Source organism: Ictidomys tridecemlineatus, chromosome 6 (genome assembly GCF_052094955.1).
Source record: "Ictidomys tridecemlineatus isolate mIctTri1 chromosome 6, mIctTri1.hap1, whole genome shotgun sequence".
Taxonomy (NCBI): Eukaryota; Metazoa; Chordata; class Mammalia; order Rodentia; family Sciuridae; genus Ictidomys; species Ictidomys tridecemlineatus.
Window position 1 is genome coordinate 124,399,346 of NC_135482.1, and position 13,832 is coordinate 124,413,177.

At 35.1% G+C, this 13,832-nt stretch overlaps 1 long non-coding RNA gene and 1 pseudogene across 1 annotated transcript in view; both read right to left on the minus strand.

The window, feature by feature from the left end:
- Nucleotides 1–13,832, minus strand: part of LOC144365025 (uncharacterized) — a 66,000-nt gene that overhangs the window by 36,450 nt on the left and 15,718 nt on the right. The gene's annotated exons all lie outside the window — the stretch shown is intronic.
- On the minus strand, nt 8,267–11,439 carry LOC144378441 (thyroid receptor-interacting protein 11 pseudogene; annotated as a pseudogene).

Here is a 13,832-nt window from a genome sequence, read left to right on the forward strand (position 1 = left end):
CCTATCTTTCACCATGCACAAAACTCACCTGAAAATGGATTAAGTACCTAGGAATGAAACCAAAGACTCTGCATCTAATAGAAGAAAAAGTAGGCCCTAATATTCATCATGTGGGATTAGGCTCCAACTTCCTTAATAAGATACTTATAGTGAAAGAATTAAAACCAAGAATCAATAAATGGGATGGAATCAAACTAAAAAGTTTCTTATCAGCAAAAGAAATAATCTTTGAGGTGAACAGAGAGCCTACATCCTGGGAGCAAATTTTTACCCCTCACACATCAGATAGAGCCCTAATCTCTAGAGCAAATAAAGAACTCAAAAAGCTAAGCACCAAAAAACCCCAAATAATCTAATCAACAAATGGGCCAAGAACATGAACAGACACTTCTCGAAAGAGGATTTACAATCAATCAACAAATATATGAAAAAAATGATCATCTTCTCTGGCAATAAGAGAAATACAAATCAAAACTACTCTATCATCTCAGTCCAGTCAGAATGGCAGCTATTATGAAGACAAACAACAATTAATGTTGGCAAGAATGTGGGGAAAAAGATACACTCATACACTGCTGGTGGGACTGCAAATTGGTGCAGCCAATATGGAAAGTACTATGAAGTTTCCTTGGAAATCTGGGAGTGGAACCACCATTGGACCTAACTATCCCTCTCCTCAGACTATACCCAAAGGATTTTAAAAACAGCATACTACAGGGAAACAGCCACATAAATGTTTATAACAGCACAATTCACAATAGCTAAACTGTGGAGCTAATATAGATGCCTTTCAGTAAATGAATGGAGAACAAAATGTGGTATATACACACAATGAAATTTTACTCATCAATAAAAGAGAATAACATCGTGGCATTTGCTGGTAAATAGGTGGAGTTGGAGAAGATAATGCTAAGTGAAGTTAGCCAATACCAAATATAAACAAATGTTTTCTCTGACTCATAGTGGGGTTGGGAGGGGAACATGGGAGGAATAGAAAAATTCTAGATAGCAAAGAGGGGAGGGAGGAAAAGGGAGGGGACAGGGGATTAGGAAGGATGGTGGAATGTGATAGACATCATTATCCAATGTACTTGTATAAAGTACAAGTACTTGTGCTATAGGTGTCTTATTAAGGAACTTAGAACCTGACCCCACATGATGGAGATTAGGGGCAACTTTTTCTTCTATTAGATGCAGAGTCTCTGGTTTGATTCCCAGCACCATTTGTTGAAGATGATATTCTTTCTCAAGTGCATGCACCTTTGTCTAATATAAGGTAGTTGTAATTTTGTGGGTTGGTCTCTGTGTCTCTATTCTGTACCATTGGTCTACCAGACTGTTGTGGTGCCAGTATCATGCTGTTTTTGTTACTATTACTCTGTAGTATAGTTTAAGGTCTGGTATAGCAATACCACCTGTTTCACTCTTCCTGCTTAAAATTGCTTTAACTATTCTGGTTCTCTTATTTTTCCAGATGAATTTCATGATTGCCTTTTCTATGAGGAATTCCATTGGGATTTTTATCAGAATTGCATTGAACCTGTATAGTGCTTTTGGTTGTATGGTCATTTTATTAATATTCTGCCTATCCATAAGAAAGGTATATCTTTCCATCTTCTAAGGTCTTCTTTTTTTTAAAGAGAGAGTGAGAGAGGGGAGAGAGGGGGAGAGAGAGAGAGAGAAAGAGAGAGAGAGAGAGAGAGAGAGAATTTTTAATATTTATTTTTTAGTTCTCGGCGGACACAACATCTTTGTTGGTATGTGGTGCTGAGGATCGAACCCGGCGCATGCCAGGCGAGTGCACTACCGCTTGAGCCACATCCCCAGCCCACTAAGGTCTTCTTCTATTTCTCTCTTTAGGGTTCTATAGATTTCATTGTAAAGATCTTTCACCTTTTTTGTTAAGTTAATTCCCAAGTATTATATTTATTTATTTTTTTGAGGATATTGTGAATGGGGTAGTTTTCCTCATTTCCTTTTCAGAGGATTTGTCACTGATAGACAGAAATAGCTCTGATTTATGGGTGTTGATTTTATTTCCTGCTACATTGCTGAATTCATTTAGTAGTTCTAGAAGTTTCTTGGTAGAGTTTTTTGGCCATATTATCTTAGGTCTCTGTAGGTTTTCCTCCAAAATACACAAGTTTGAACAATAGAGCATTCTGGAACTCTGTGTACCTCTATAATGTGTTTCTGTTCTTGACAAATTATCCAGTCTATGGTACTCTGTTAAAGAAGCACAAATGGACTAAGATATGTCTCTTTAATCACTGTGTGAAACTTTTATTAAAAATTTCAATTTTGCATATGTATGAACAAAAGACCAAACTTTAGTATTATTTTTAAATTCATATTCCTTAAACTGAGGGTAGAGATCAGTGGGAAGGAGCAAGATTTGAAACAATTTCTGGAAATCTTATCAATAACAAACAATGTTACTAATCACAACCTTGATATCAACAGAGCAGAGAAAGGGGAGTTCTTTTCCTACCTCTCTGGGCAGAAACATAAAAGAAGGTGGGTGCAGTTAAGAAACATACCCCTAAAAACAGACCACCAGGGCTGGGAATGTGGCTCAGTGATAGAGCACTTACCCAGTATGTGCAATGCCCCTAGGTTTGATCCCTGGCAGCACACACAAGTGTGACATAGCAGACAACTTTTCCACAAAGAATATTACATAAAAAATAAATGTAAATAAAGTCATTTAACTTCTGTGATTCAACTCCATCCTTGAGGAGAAGCTACATACCTGTGGGTCCCATCATCTTTTCCTAGCCCCTAAAGGCAACTGCTAAAGCTCTGATTACTATGACTTCTGCTATTTACTCCTATATTTTGAAATAATATTTTATTTATTTATTTATTTATTTATTTATTATTATTACTATTATTGTTGTTATTAGCTTAAAGTACTGAGGATTGAATCTAGGGGTATTCTAATAGTGTGCTATATCCCCATCTCTTTTATTTATTTGTTTTATTTTGAGATAAGGTTGCTTTGGGTGACCCTGAACTTCAACCTTTCTGCCTTGTCCTCCTGAAGGGATAGGTATGCACCACCACACCTGGTTTATGTTATCTTTACTTTTCAGACATAATCTGTTGACTTCCTACTACGAAAGGTAAGGATTATTTTACCTTTTTCACCTCAAATACATACCATTTTTCTTCCTCTCATCTTCCTAATAGAGTGGTATCATAAACAACAAAGATTAATCCTTTAACTTGTTACTACATAGGTATGATAGTATGCTTCAGTGTGTAAAGAAATGTGTAATTATATACTACTATATATTTCCATTAAAATAATACACATTACTATATAATTAATATACTATTATATATATATTACTATTGCATACTTTACTTTTTAATTTTCCCCACTAATCAATGTACTATTTAAGGACTCTTAATTCATAACTCTATTTTATGTATCTCTAATTGTTCCACAATTCTTCCCCAAATTTGTGAGCTCTTCTCATGTCACTAGTTGATCACATTACTAGTTCCTTTCTATTGTTAAGAAAGACATCCAAGTGGGCACCATGTCACACTCCTATAATCCCAGGGACTTGGGAGGCTGAGGGGGGAGGATGGCAAATTTGAGGAAAGCCTCAGAAACCTAGAAAAGCCCTAAGCAACTTAGCAAGACTCTGTCTCAAAATGAATGAATGAATGAATGAATGAATGAATGAGTGAAAAGGCTGGCTAAAGATGTAACTCAGTGATATCAAACCCCTGGATTCAGTCCCCATACCGGGAAAAAATAAGGTATCTACTCTTCTAGACCATGTGTCTTCCCTTTTCATTTTAGAGAGGTTGTTTCCAGGCCCCCTGCACAGCTAGGACACTCTTTCCCTATCTTACTGGGAATTAATTACATTTACCTCTTTCATGGTTAAACCACTCTTTGTACCCAAGTCTTCCTCTTTGTTGGCTACATCCTCTTATTGTAGGGTGAGTTGATTTCTGAGAAAGAATGCAAGTTTTCTTTTTTCTTTTTAGACTTGCACATCGGACAGTGTTTTTACAATATTTCCTACCTGCACATATCACTAACAGTGCAGCTAGATATAAACTCTAGGTTGGAAATGACTTTCCCTTTGGTATCTAATGCTGCCAAGAAGGCCAGTGCCATTAGGACTTTCTTGTTTTAAATATATTTTTGGTTGTACATGAACACAACATATTTATTTATCTTTATGTGGTGCTGAGATTTGAACCCAGTACCTCATGCATGCAAGGCAAGTGATCTACAACTGAGCTACAACCCCAGTACTCCCATCTTACTCCCATTAGGGTTTGAGATATGACAGTATGGAATTTTCTACCATATATTATATGAACTGTTTTCCACTGTCTACAACTTTGAAGATTTCATCATTGCTTCATTATCTATGAGGCTCTAAAATTTCAGGTGGTATATTTTCACATTTTTACACTAATACCTGTTGTTCCACGAAATTTTCTTAAATTACTTTTTGTGTGCTTTTCTGCCCTCTTGTTTTCTTCCTAGAGTTCATATTAGATAAAACTTTCCATCTTCTTTTTTTCTATTTTAACTTTCTTTGGGTTTTGGAAGTGTTCTCTAATATCCAGTACATTATATACACTTTTCTTAAATTTCTATCACTTTTTAATTTTCTATAGATCTTCCTTTTTAGGATTTCCTATGTTAAAATATTATCCGTTTTCAGTTTTTGATTGTAATATATTTTCTTACCTCTCTGAGAATATCAATTGTTCTTTTGTGAAATGTTTATCTACTATCTGTACCACCCCTATATTTCAAAGTTCTTTTTTTCTGTTTGATTCTATCCACTGTGTAAGAAGTTACTCACTAATATTTAAAAATTACTTGTTAAAAAAAGTGGCTTTTTTGCACGAGGATAGGGCTGGTGAACAGGCAAGTCTTTGTAAAGTTTTAGGGAAATAACTTGATGGCATCCTTACCCAAAGTACACATATGAAGATGTGAATTGGTGTGAACATACTTTGCATACAACAAGAAAATAAGAAGATATTCTACTTATATCAAAATAGAAAAAAAGAAAATTTAAAAAATGGTTACTTTCTGCTCCATCTTTCTAAAGATTTTGCCCTGGGTATCTGAAACTTGCCAGATGACATAATCTCTAAGAATGTTATTTACATCATATTTAAACTATGTTTTTCAAAAGAACTCATGGGAACTCTTCCTAGAATGTCCAGTTACCTGTACATATTGCCAATTAATGAATGCATTTTCTCTTGCTAATTATTTAGTTTGTTGTATGCTCTCTGTGGACACAGCTAGAAAGATAAATGAAAATTATTCCCTAACAGTGATAAAAGGTAATTAAAGGGTTGCTTAATTTTCCATTGCCTGCAGGAAAAATCTCATGACCTTGATGATAGATTAATCTCCCTCCTTTTCTCTAGCTTTTCTATACAGCCCTCCTAGTGTAACTAACCACACTGAGCTGCTTTCTATGATCCCCAAACTATTATAATTTTAATTCCATTGCAATTCATTTCACGTTTCTTCTCCCTTAAAAAAAAACATATTCTTGTCTTGGGCACATCACTGTTCAAAAAGAATTTTGCTAATTTCCTGCCAAGAAGTGTATATGTTATATATGTATACAGACACACACACACACACACACACACACACACACACACAGATGCCAGCTACCTTGATTCCAAGTAAGGATATGGATATAAGAAAGGAGGCCCCTACACATGAACCCAGTAGCATCATCTCATTTGAAGAAAGACTGCTCTCCAATTCTTTGCTCAAACCAAGCTACCAGTTCAAGAAGAACCCTGCACACCTACAACTGGTACAACGCTAGGTAACTACATTTCCCAGAGAGAGCATGACATCATCTAGTCTATGTTCTCAGTACTCCCTTCCCTTTTCTTTCTTTCACCTCTCTCTTCCTATTCACATTCCATTTTCTTGTTTCTCAAAATCCTCACTCTTAGGTAACTGTCATCATTCTCCTCAGGCAGTTGGTTGATAAAGACTTAATTAAGCCAGTGGCTTGCTGGAGCCAAACTGTACCAGCTTGTGAGAGATAACTGCTCAATATTTAGGAATTTTACAAGCAAAGTTTCAACTTTTGGTAGCTAGTAATCAGCCTTGGAAGAAATGCTTATACCAGGAAATTGGCATTGTTAACACTCCCTACTGGCCTGTGAGGAGCTGGTTTCTGCACACCACTGGGTATTACACTGCCCAGGGGATCTTGCAGTCTTAGTGGGTACTCCTGAAAACCTTAAAGATTCACAATGAACTTCCATTTCTGAGATTTCTCTAACAGGAAATATTTTACGTATTTTGATTATCATGTGTAAAGAAAGAAAAAGTTAAAACTGAGAGAAAATTTTTTAAAAAGAAAAAAGAAAAGCTTACATATATTTATAGCTACACGTATTTTGTCTTCTATTTTTGATTTTTGTATATTAAGAAAAAAGACAAATCAAAAGTTTCCAACCCAAGCTAGGTAAAATTGGAGAAGAGAAAAAAGCAGGCAATACAGCAAATATCTTTCTGACACCTGCGGCTTCCAAAACCAATAAGAACACTCATTGAAATTGATTGTATGAAAATTTATATTAAATTATGTAATGAATATTAAATAATCTGATTTATGTTAAATTTTATTTAAATTAAATTAATTTCTTTACATTTTATTAAATTAATTTAAATCAAATTTAATAAATTTTTAAATATAAATTGTTATAATTTAATATGAATTAATTTTATTAAATTAAAAATAATACTAATTAAATTTTAAGTGCTACATCAAAAAATAAATTTAAATTAAATGTAATAAAACTAACATAAAATAATAAAATAAATTTAAATTAAATGTGATAAAATTAAATTATATTTAAATTACAATATAATTTATATTTAAAAATTGATTTCATATTAAAGTTTGTTAAATTAATTTTAATAAAGAATGTCCTTTAATGGTTCTAAAACTACAGGTTTCAGAGAAGCAATTGCCACATAATCTGCTTTCTCTCTTCTCCGACTTTGCCCAACTCAAGCTAGAAACTCGATTCATCTTTTATCTTAATTTACAAAAATAACAAAGATTAATTTTATATATTCTTTTTGTTAACCCAGAGAAGCATTTAGATAAACAGTCCATATTTTAATGATACATTCTTATGAATTGACTTTTCATTGGAAATGATTGATGTAATAAGTCTTTTGGTTTGACTCAAACTTAATGTGTAGAAAATATTTTCCTTATGAACATATTTAACTCCTAGAAAATTGAGTTTAACCTGAAGTGACTTCTTAGACAATTAAAAATAGTTAAATGGATAGGTTCATAGTATTTTGATTAAAAGAATCTTAGAATTAATCCACTAAATTTTTCATTTGGGCCCTACAACTGTAATTTTCTTTTAGTAGTTGTACAATGTTTTCCTTGATAAAGAATTCACAACTTCTTGCTACATCATACTCTAACTCTGGAGATATATCTTTATCATATGGGTTGGATTTTTCTTTTCCGTCATTTAAATGTATCATTTTTATTTTAATATAATTAAATTTAACAAATATTATAAAAAAGAGGTTGAGCTGTATAGTTCACTGATACTGCTCTGATTCACAATCAAAGTATTTAAGAATTGAATACTGCATAGAGTTACCTCATAACATCAGAACAAATTTTAATAAACGAAAAGTGCTACAGCAAACAAAGAATCAAACAATTTTAAGTGTTACATGAAAACAAAAACAAAAACAAAAAACTTCATAGCTCTATATCAGGGTTTTTTTCTTTATCTTTTTTCTAAAAATATATGACTTTTTTCCAAAAGGAAAAAGTACCTTGAGTTTATGGATTCTGTAAAGTACTAAATTATCTCTGGCTTGAATATTATCTATTGCCTACAAAGGTCCTTTAGTACAACTCTAGGGCTGTTGTCAAGGGGTATTGGCAATAGTGTACAGTTCAAATGAAGATGCCCAGGTCCACCAGGCCCAACCAAGTCCAGCTGGGTTAATAAGAGTCACAGCTTCCAAATGGGGAGCCAAGAATGGCTGAATTGTGTTCCATATTTACAACTTCCTGGTACTTTTACACCTGGCTTTCTCCTTCCTAAAGGTGAGTCTAAAAGTTTCATGGTATGATCAGAAATTTTTCTTTGTAGAATAGCTGGATGAGATTCTCTTTCCAGAAATTGAACCAAAAGTCCTGAAAAAGAACTTTTAAGCCTAGTTTGCTCAGCTGGTCTCAAAGGTATGTTGGGGTCACTTTTGGATCTTCCCATTCAAAATGTAAATCCTTGTTCTCTTTTCCATAATGCAGGTCTGAAGTTGCTGGTGGACGTCAAGGACATCCTAGGAGTATGAAACTAGAGACATTCTAGCATGAAGAGCTCCTCTCTCCATGTCTTTCTGCTGGATAATTTGAGTGAGTTTCTCAACCTCATCTTTCGACAGCTGATCTAACTGTCTGGTTAAAGACATATTCTTTGAATTCTGAAGTTTAATCTCAAGTATTCGTTCTTTGACTCTTTTCACAAAATTTTCCATTTTGGCTTTACAGATGGCATGGTTTTCACTCCCATTTTCTGTATTAAGGCTTTTCACTTTTGTTTCTGGAAAACTATCAGCATTCTCTGTTTCAATATCCTGTCTCTCTTCATGCCCCTGGGCTTTTATTTGTTCAATGGTTTTCTGCAAATTCTTAATTTCCTTGTCTTTTTGAAAAAACAGTTGAGTATGTGCAGCCTTCATCTGCTCATACTGGTATTTAAATTTATCCATTTCCTCCTTCTGCTCCTGTAGTGAATAAAGTAGTTGCATGTGACTCTGGTTTTGATCTTCAATGACCTTTTGATGATGTGTAACTTCCTCTTCCAGATGATTCTTGATGATATTCAGTTGAGAGACCTCAGATTCTAGTTCTGTGATACTATCAAGGGTTTTAGGCTCAGCCACAGCTACAACTCGATTCTGCTGTTCCCTAATTCTTTCCAATTCTTCTTGCAGATGAGTGTTTTCTTCTTTCATGGAGCTGAAACTTCTGTCTTTTGCCTCTATGGTCTGCCTTAAAGTTTCATTTTGTTTTAAGGCCTGAGAACACTTATCTAAATCCTTTTGCAGTGCTGAATTTTCTTGTTTGAGTTGGTCAATAAAAACTTCTTTCTCATTTATAAGTTGCATCAATTGCTTCTCTTCTTCTAAATGAGATGCCAACATTTCCTTAGTTTCTTTCTGATCAGTAGCCATTTGCTCAATATTCTTTTTGAGTCCTGCTATTTCAAAGTCTTTCTCTTGACTGAGTTGCACTACACGCTCCTGTTCCAGCTGTAAGGCAGAGGTATTCCAATTACATACATTTGAGAGTTCCTGAATTGTCTGCCTGTAACTGTTTGCTTCTTCCAACAGTCTCTTTTTGGCCTGACACAGTTCTACTTCTATCTGTACTTTCTCTCTTTTCAGCGTCTCCATAATAGTGTCTTTTTCTAGAGAAATTTGGTTGTTACCAGCAATAGATTCTTCCAACTGATGCCTTATATCTTCACATGCTGAAATCAACTTGTCATTTTCCATTTTGAAATCAGAAGCAACTTTTTTTAAATTTTCATTGAGCTGTTCTACTTCTGCAAGATTTTGCTTCAAGTTTGTAATTTCGACTTCCCTTTCTTTAAGCAAGTCATCCTTAAAATTTCTGTTAGAGTCTTCATTAACAGCATGTCTTAACTTGTTCCGAACTGTACATAATTCCTCCTCCTTTTGGCTAATATGATCCTTAAGTTTCAGGTTTTCCTGCTGGATGTTTAAACTACTTTTCTGTGACTGACTTAGCTGACCTACTAAATCTTTGACTTTATCTTCAAGCTTCTGCTTGGTTAAATGCAAATCACGGAGGTTCAGTGCACTCTCAGTTAACTTTTCTTTCTGTACATGCAACTCTTTAGTCATGTCCATATTATCCTCCTCAAGTTGTTGAACTCTCTCTTTTTCATCCTCTAGATCTTGTTTCAACTTCTTGATTAGACCATCTCCTTCATTTTGCTGTTTTGATAGCTTATCTATTGTCAAATTCATGTGCTTTGTATCTTCCTGGTGCTCGTTTTTCAGTTCTTCTAACTGAGCTATCAGCATTTCCTTTTCATTAATACTCTCATTCAGTTCTTGCTCCTTAGCCTCCAAGTTCAGTGTTAACTCATGTATTTGTACATTTAAATTCATGTCATTTGAAGCCTTACTTTTAAGGACTTCACATTCCCAGCTAAGTTTGCAAAGTGATATCTGAAGTTCTTCCTTTTCTTGTCTTAATAATGACTTCTCTTGTTCTAAAACTTGCACGTGCATTTGAAGTTTCAGATTGTCTTCAGCAAGACTGGTATCCTGCCTTAAACTACTCAGTTTCATTCTTTCATTATGAGTATCAGACAGGGCTTGTGGTAGTCTGAACACTTCTCCCACTGATGAACTCTGTGGAGGAATTGTTCCCTTTTCTGCCACAGGATCACTCTCCTCCATCACAGAAGGCTGCAATTTACTGCATTCCAGTTTCAAGTTTTCACACTCTTCAGTTATTTGTTGCTTTTCTACACTGATATGCTCTTTTTCTCCCTTCAGGACATCTCTGTCGTGTTCTGCAGAAGATAATTTTTTCTTTATGTCTTTTATTGTATCCTCAAGTTCTCTGATTCTTTTTATGGACTCTAGTTTTTCACTTTGTAGAACCTGAATCATGTTTTGCATCTCCCAGACATGAGACTCATCACTTACTGTAACTCTTGAGTCACCTTGGTGTAACAGCTTTTCAAGTTCTGCAATCCGTCCTTCATAGTCATTTGACTCTTGTTGATGCTGGTGATTTAACTCCGCCAATTTCTGTTGATGTGCATTCTGCAAAATGGACATTTCATGTTGGTGATGATCCATGTCTTGACTGCGGTTTTGTTCCAGGACCTTAATAGTATGTTGTAGTTTGCAGATTTCACTGAGTCCATAACCAAATGAACAAGGTGCTTTGGTTGCTGGTACACCACCCACTCCTGAAGGTACTGATTGAGCAGCTGAGTGCGTGCTCAACAACTGCTTCTGTACTGCCATCTGCCTTGCTTGAAAATGGCTGATTTCTACCTGTTTCTGTTGCAGCTGATTTTCGTAACTTGTAGATTGAAGGTTTATTTGAAACTGTGATGCTTCATCCTTTCTTTCCAGATCAGTACAATACTTTTCAAGTCTTGTATTCTCGGATCTCCACCTTGATTCTGTGGCTTCAATTTTCTTTCTCCGACAACGAAGTGAACCGGCTTCCACAGCTTTGGAGACCTCCACAGGCATATCTATAGTGCAGCTGGAGACTTGGCCAGTGGGGGAAGCCAAGCTGCCTCCCTCCTGACCCAAGGACTGGCCCAAGCCGAAGCCTAGGCCTCTAAACCACGAAGACATTGCTAGAGCTTCAGAGAGCCCTCATCTCTGCTCCAAAAACCACTGTATGGCCAACCACCTTCCAGCTGAATGTCCTGGAACTTTGTTGAGGTCAATTATGACAAAAGCATTCAGAATTCTGGACAGCGCAGGGTTCCTGCCACCCTTGGTGCTCTGCCTTAAACAGAGACCTGGCCTGGGCTTTGACCAGGAACTTGCCGCCAGGGGCTCAGTCACCCCCGCGAGGCCTCTGCTCCCTCCCTGGACTTTCAGCCCTCTGGTTGGATAAATTCTCCCTTAGAGTTAGTGACTCCCCGGGCTCTGTGGGCTGCTCCTGCCACCTCCATGCTGGCCACCAGAACACCCCCATGTGAGAGCCTTTATCCTGTCTTAGAGGCATGAAGTTGAAGTTCTGTCCTCAAGGACCATAAAGAAGGAGTTACAAAAAAATTAACTAAAATTAACTAAAACTAAAACACAACAGAGGAGAGAGAGCAGGAAAATTTGGTATTGGGATGGGGAGAAACTAAAGAAATGGGATTAAGGACAAAAACCAATATACAAACAAACAAACTAATGTAAGATTAAAACAGTTTAAACCTATATATAATTATATCCCACCTATGTCAAAACAAGGCTAAATCATAAACACATGCAAAAGAAAGCAATTAAATGAAAGTACATAAATATATATTTTTCTAATCCATCCACAAAGTGAGGACACACACACACACACTTGTACACCTCAAAACTTACAGAATAAAAAGAAATTATAAAGAAATAAAATACAATAATTACCCAACCCCAGGAATATGGTTCATTTGTCCCATAGCTAATATGGAAAATGTGTATTATATGGTATATACTATGTAATTGCTTACATTATAATTTATACACATCATAAGTTCAAGAACTCCAAACTCTCTGAAAGTTCACGCATTCTTTGAATCTGAATGAAAAATATAGCACTCTTCAATAGGTGAGGCACTAGAGTGACACAAATAAAATAAGAAAGTCAAGTATAAATACACATGGAAAAAAGAATTTATAAAAATACATATAACCAACAGTATGAACTCATTGAATGGGTTAAGAGACAAAATAGATTATAAAACATCATGAATAATATATCTAATTATGTTTTGAAAAAGTAGCTATGGTTGTTTCAGGAAGCTAGAAATATTTAGCCATGTCCAAATCAAGCACTGTTTTCTCTGGGTTAATAATTCCCAGTTCTTCTCTCTTAACTTATGTGGCTTAAGATAACGCACTTCCACCATCCTACTCACATCTCTTTGGATATATTCTGCCTTGACATAATCCTATAGAAGATGAATAATAACAAGTAATAGTTGAAGAATAGCCGGATTGGCTGCTTATAAAAGAGGCCCAATCTATTTTGTAGTGGGGAGGCCATTTTGTAGTAATGCAGCCTAAATTAAGAAGTGCTTTTTAGTATAATAATATTGTATTGCTCACTCATTTTAAACTTAAGTCTCCTAATCTGACAGATTACATTGGCATACACAGGTTACATTCCAGCATATGCTGGAATATGAAACTCCTACTGTCATTTCAGAACATATTCCTTACTTGCTCATCCTGAAACTTATGGAATAGTAAATAGAATATGACATTTGAGAATAAAATTTGGTTTAGTATAGTGAATATTTTATGTTGAAACTAAATATGGTCTACATGGGAAAATAAATTTTGAGGATATTCTCTTTATCTTATATGTTCTTTCTACAACATCTTCGAAAACAGAGAGTATATTCTTCAAAAAGATGAATTATATTCAGGAGGCTGAGTCAGTAGGAGTCCATGTTCCAGAAAAAAGTAAAAAGGAAAATGGAAATGGGAATGTAGCTTACTAGTAGAGGATTCCTGGGTTCAATCATTAGTACTACAAACCACCACCAGCACAACAAAAAACAGGAACAACAACAAAAAAGCGTAATTCTGAGAGTTTGTATTTATTGAGACTTTACTGTGAGCCACAGTAACATTGTGAAGTAGAACAAAATGTATTTGAGATTATTTTAGATTATTAGATGAATAAATAATTTAGATTATTTTAGAAACTGATTATTTGCTATAATTCTTACATAAAGAATTTTTCAAAAATTATTCTTTTATTTTTTTATTTGTTCTAAGTAGTTATACATGAGAGAAGAATGCATTTTGAGCATCACACATAAGTGGAGTATAACTTCTCCTTCTTCTGGTTGTACATTATGTAGAATTATATCAGTCAAGTAATCATATATGTACATATGGTAATAATGTCGGATTCATTCTACTATCCTTCCTACCTAACCTCACTCCCTTCTGTCTGATCCAAAGTTTCTCTATGCTTCCCTACCCTACTCCCTTACTGTGGGTTAGCATCCACATATCAGAAAACATGCAGCTTTTGGTT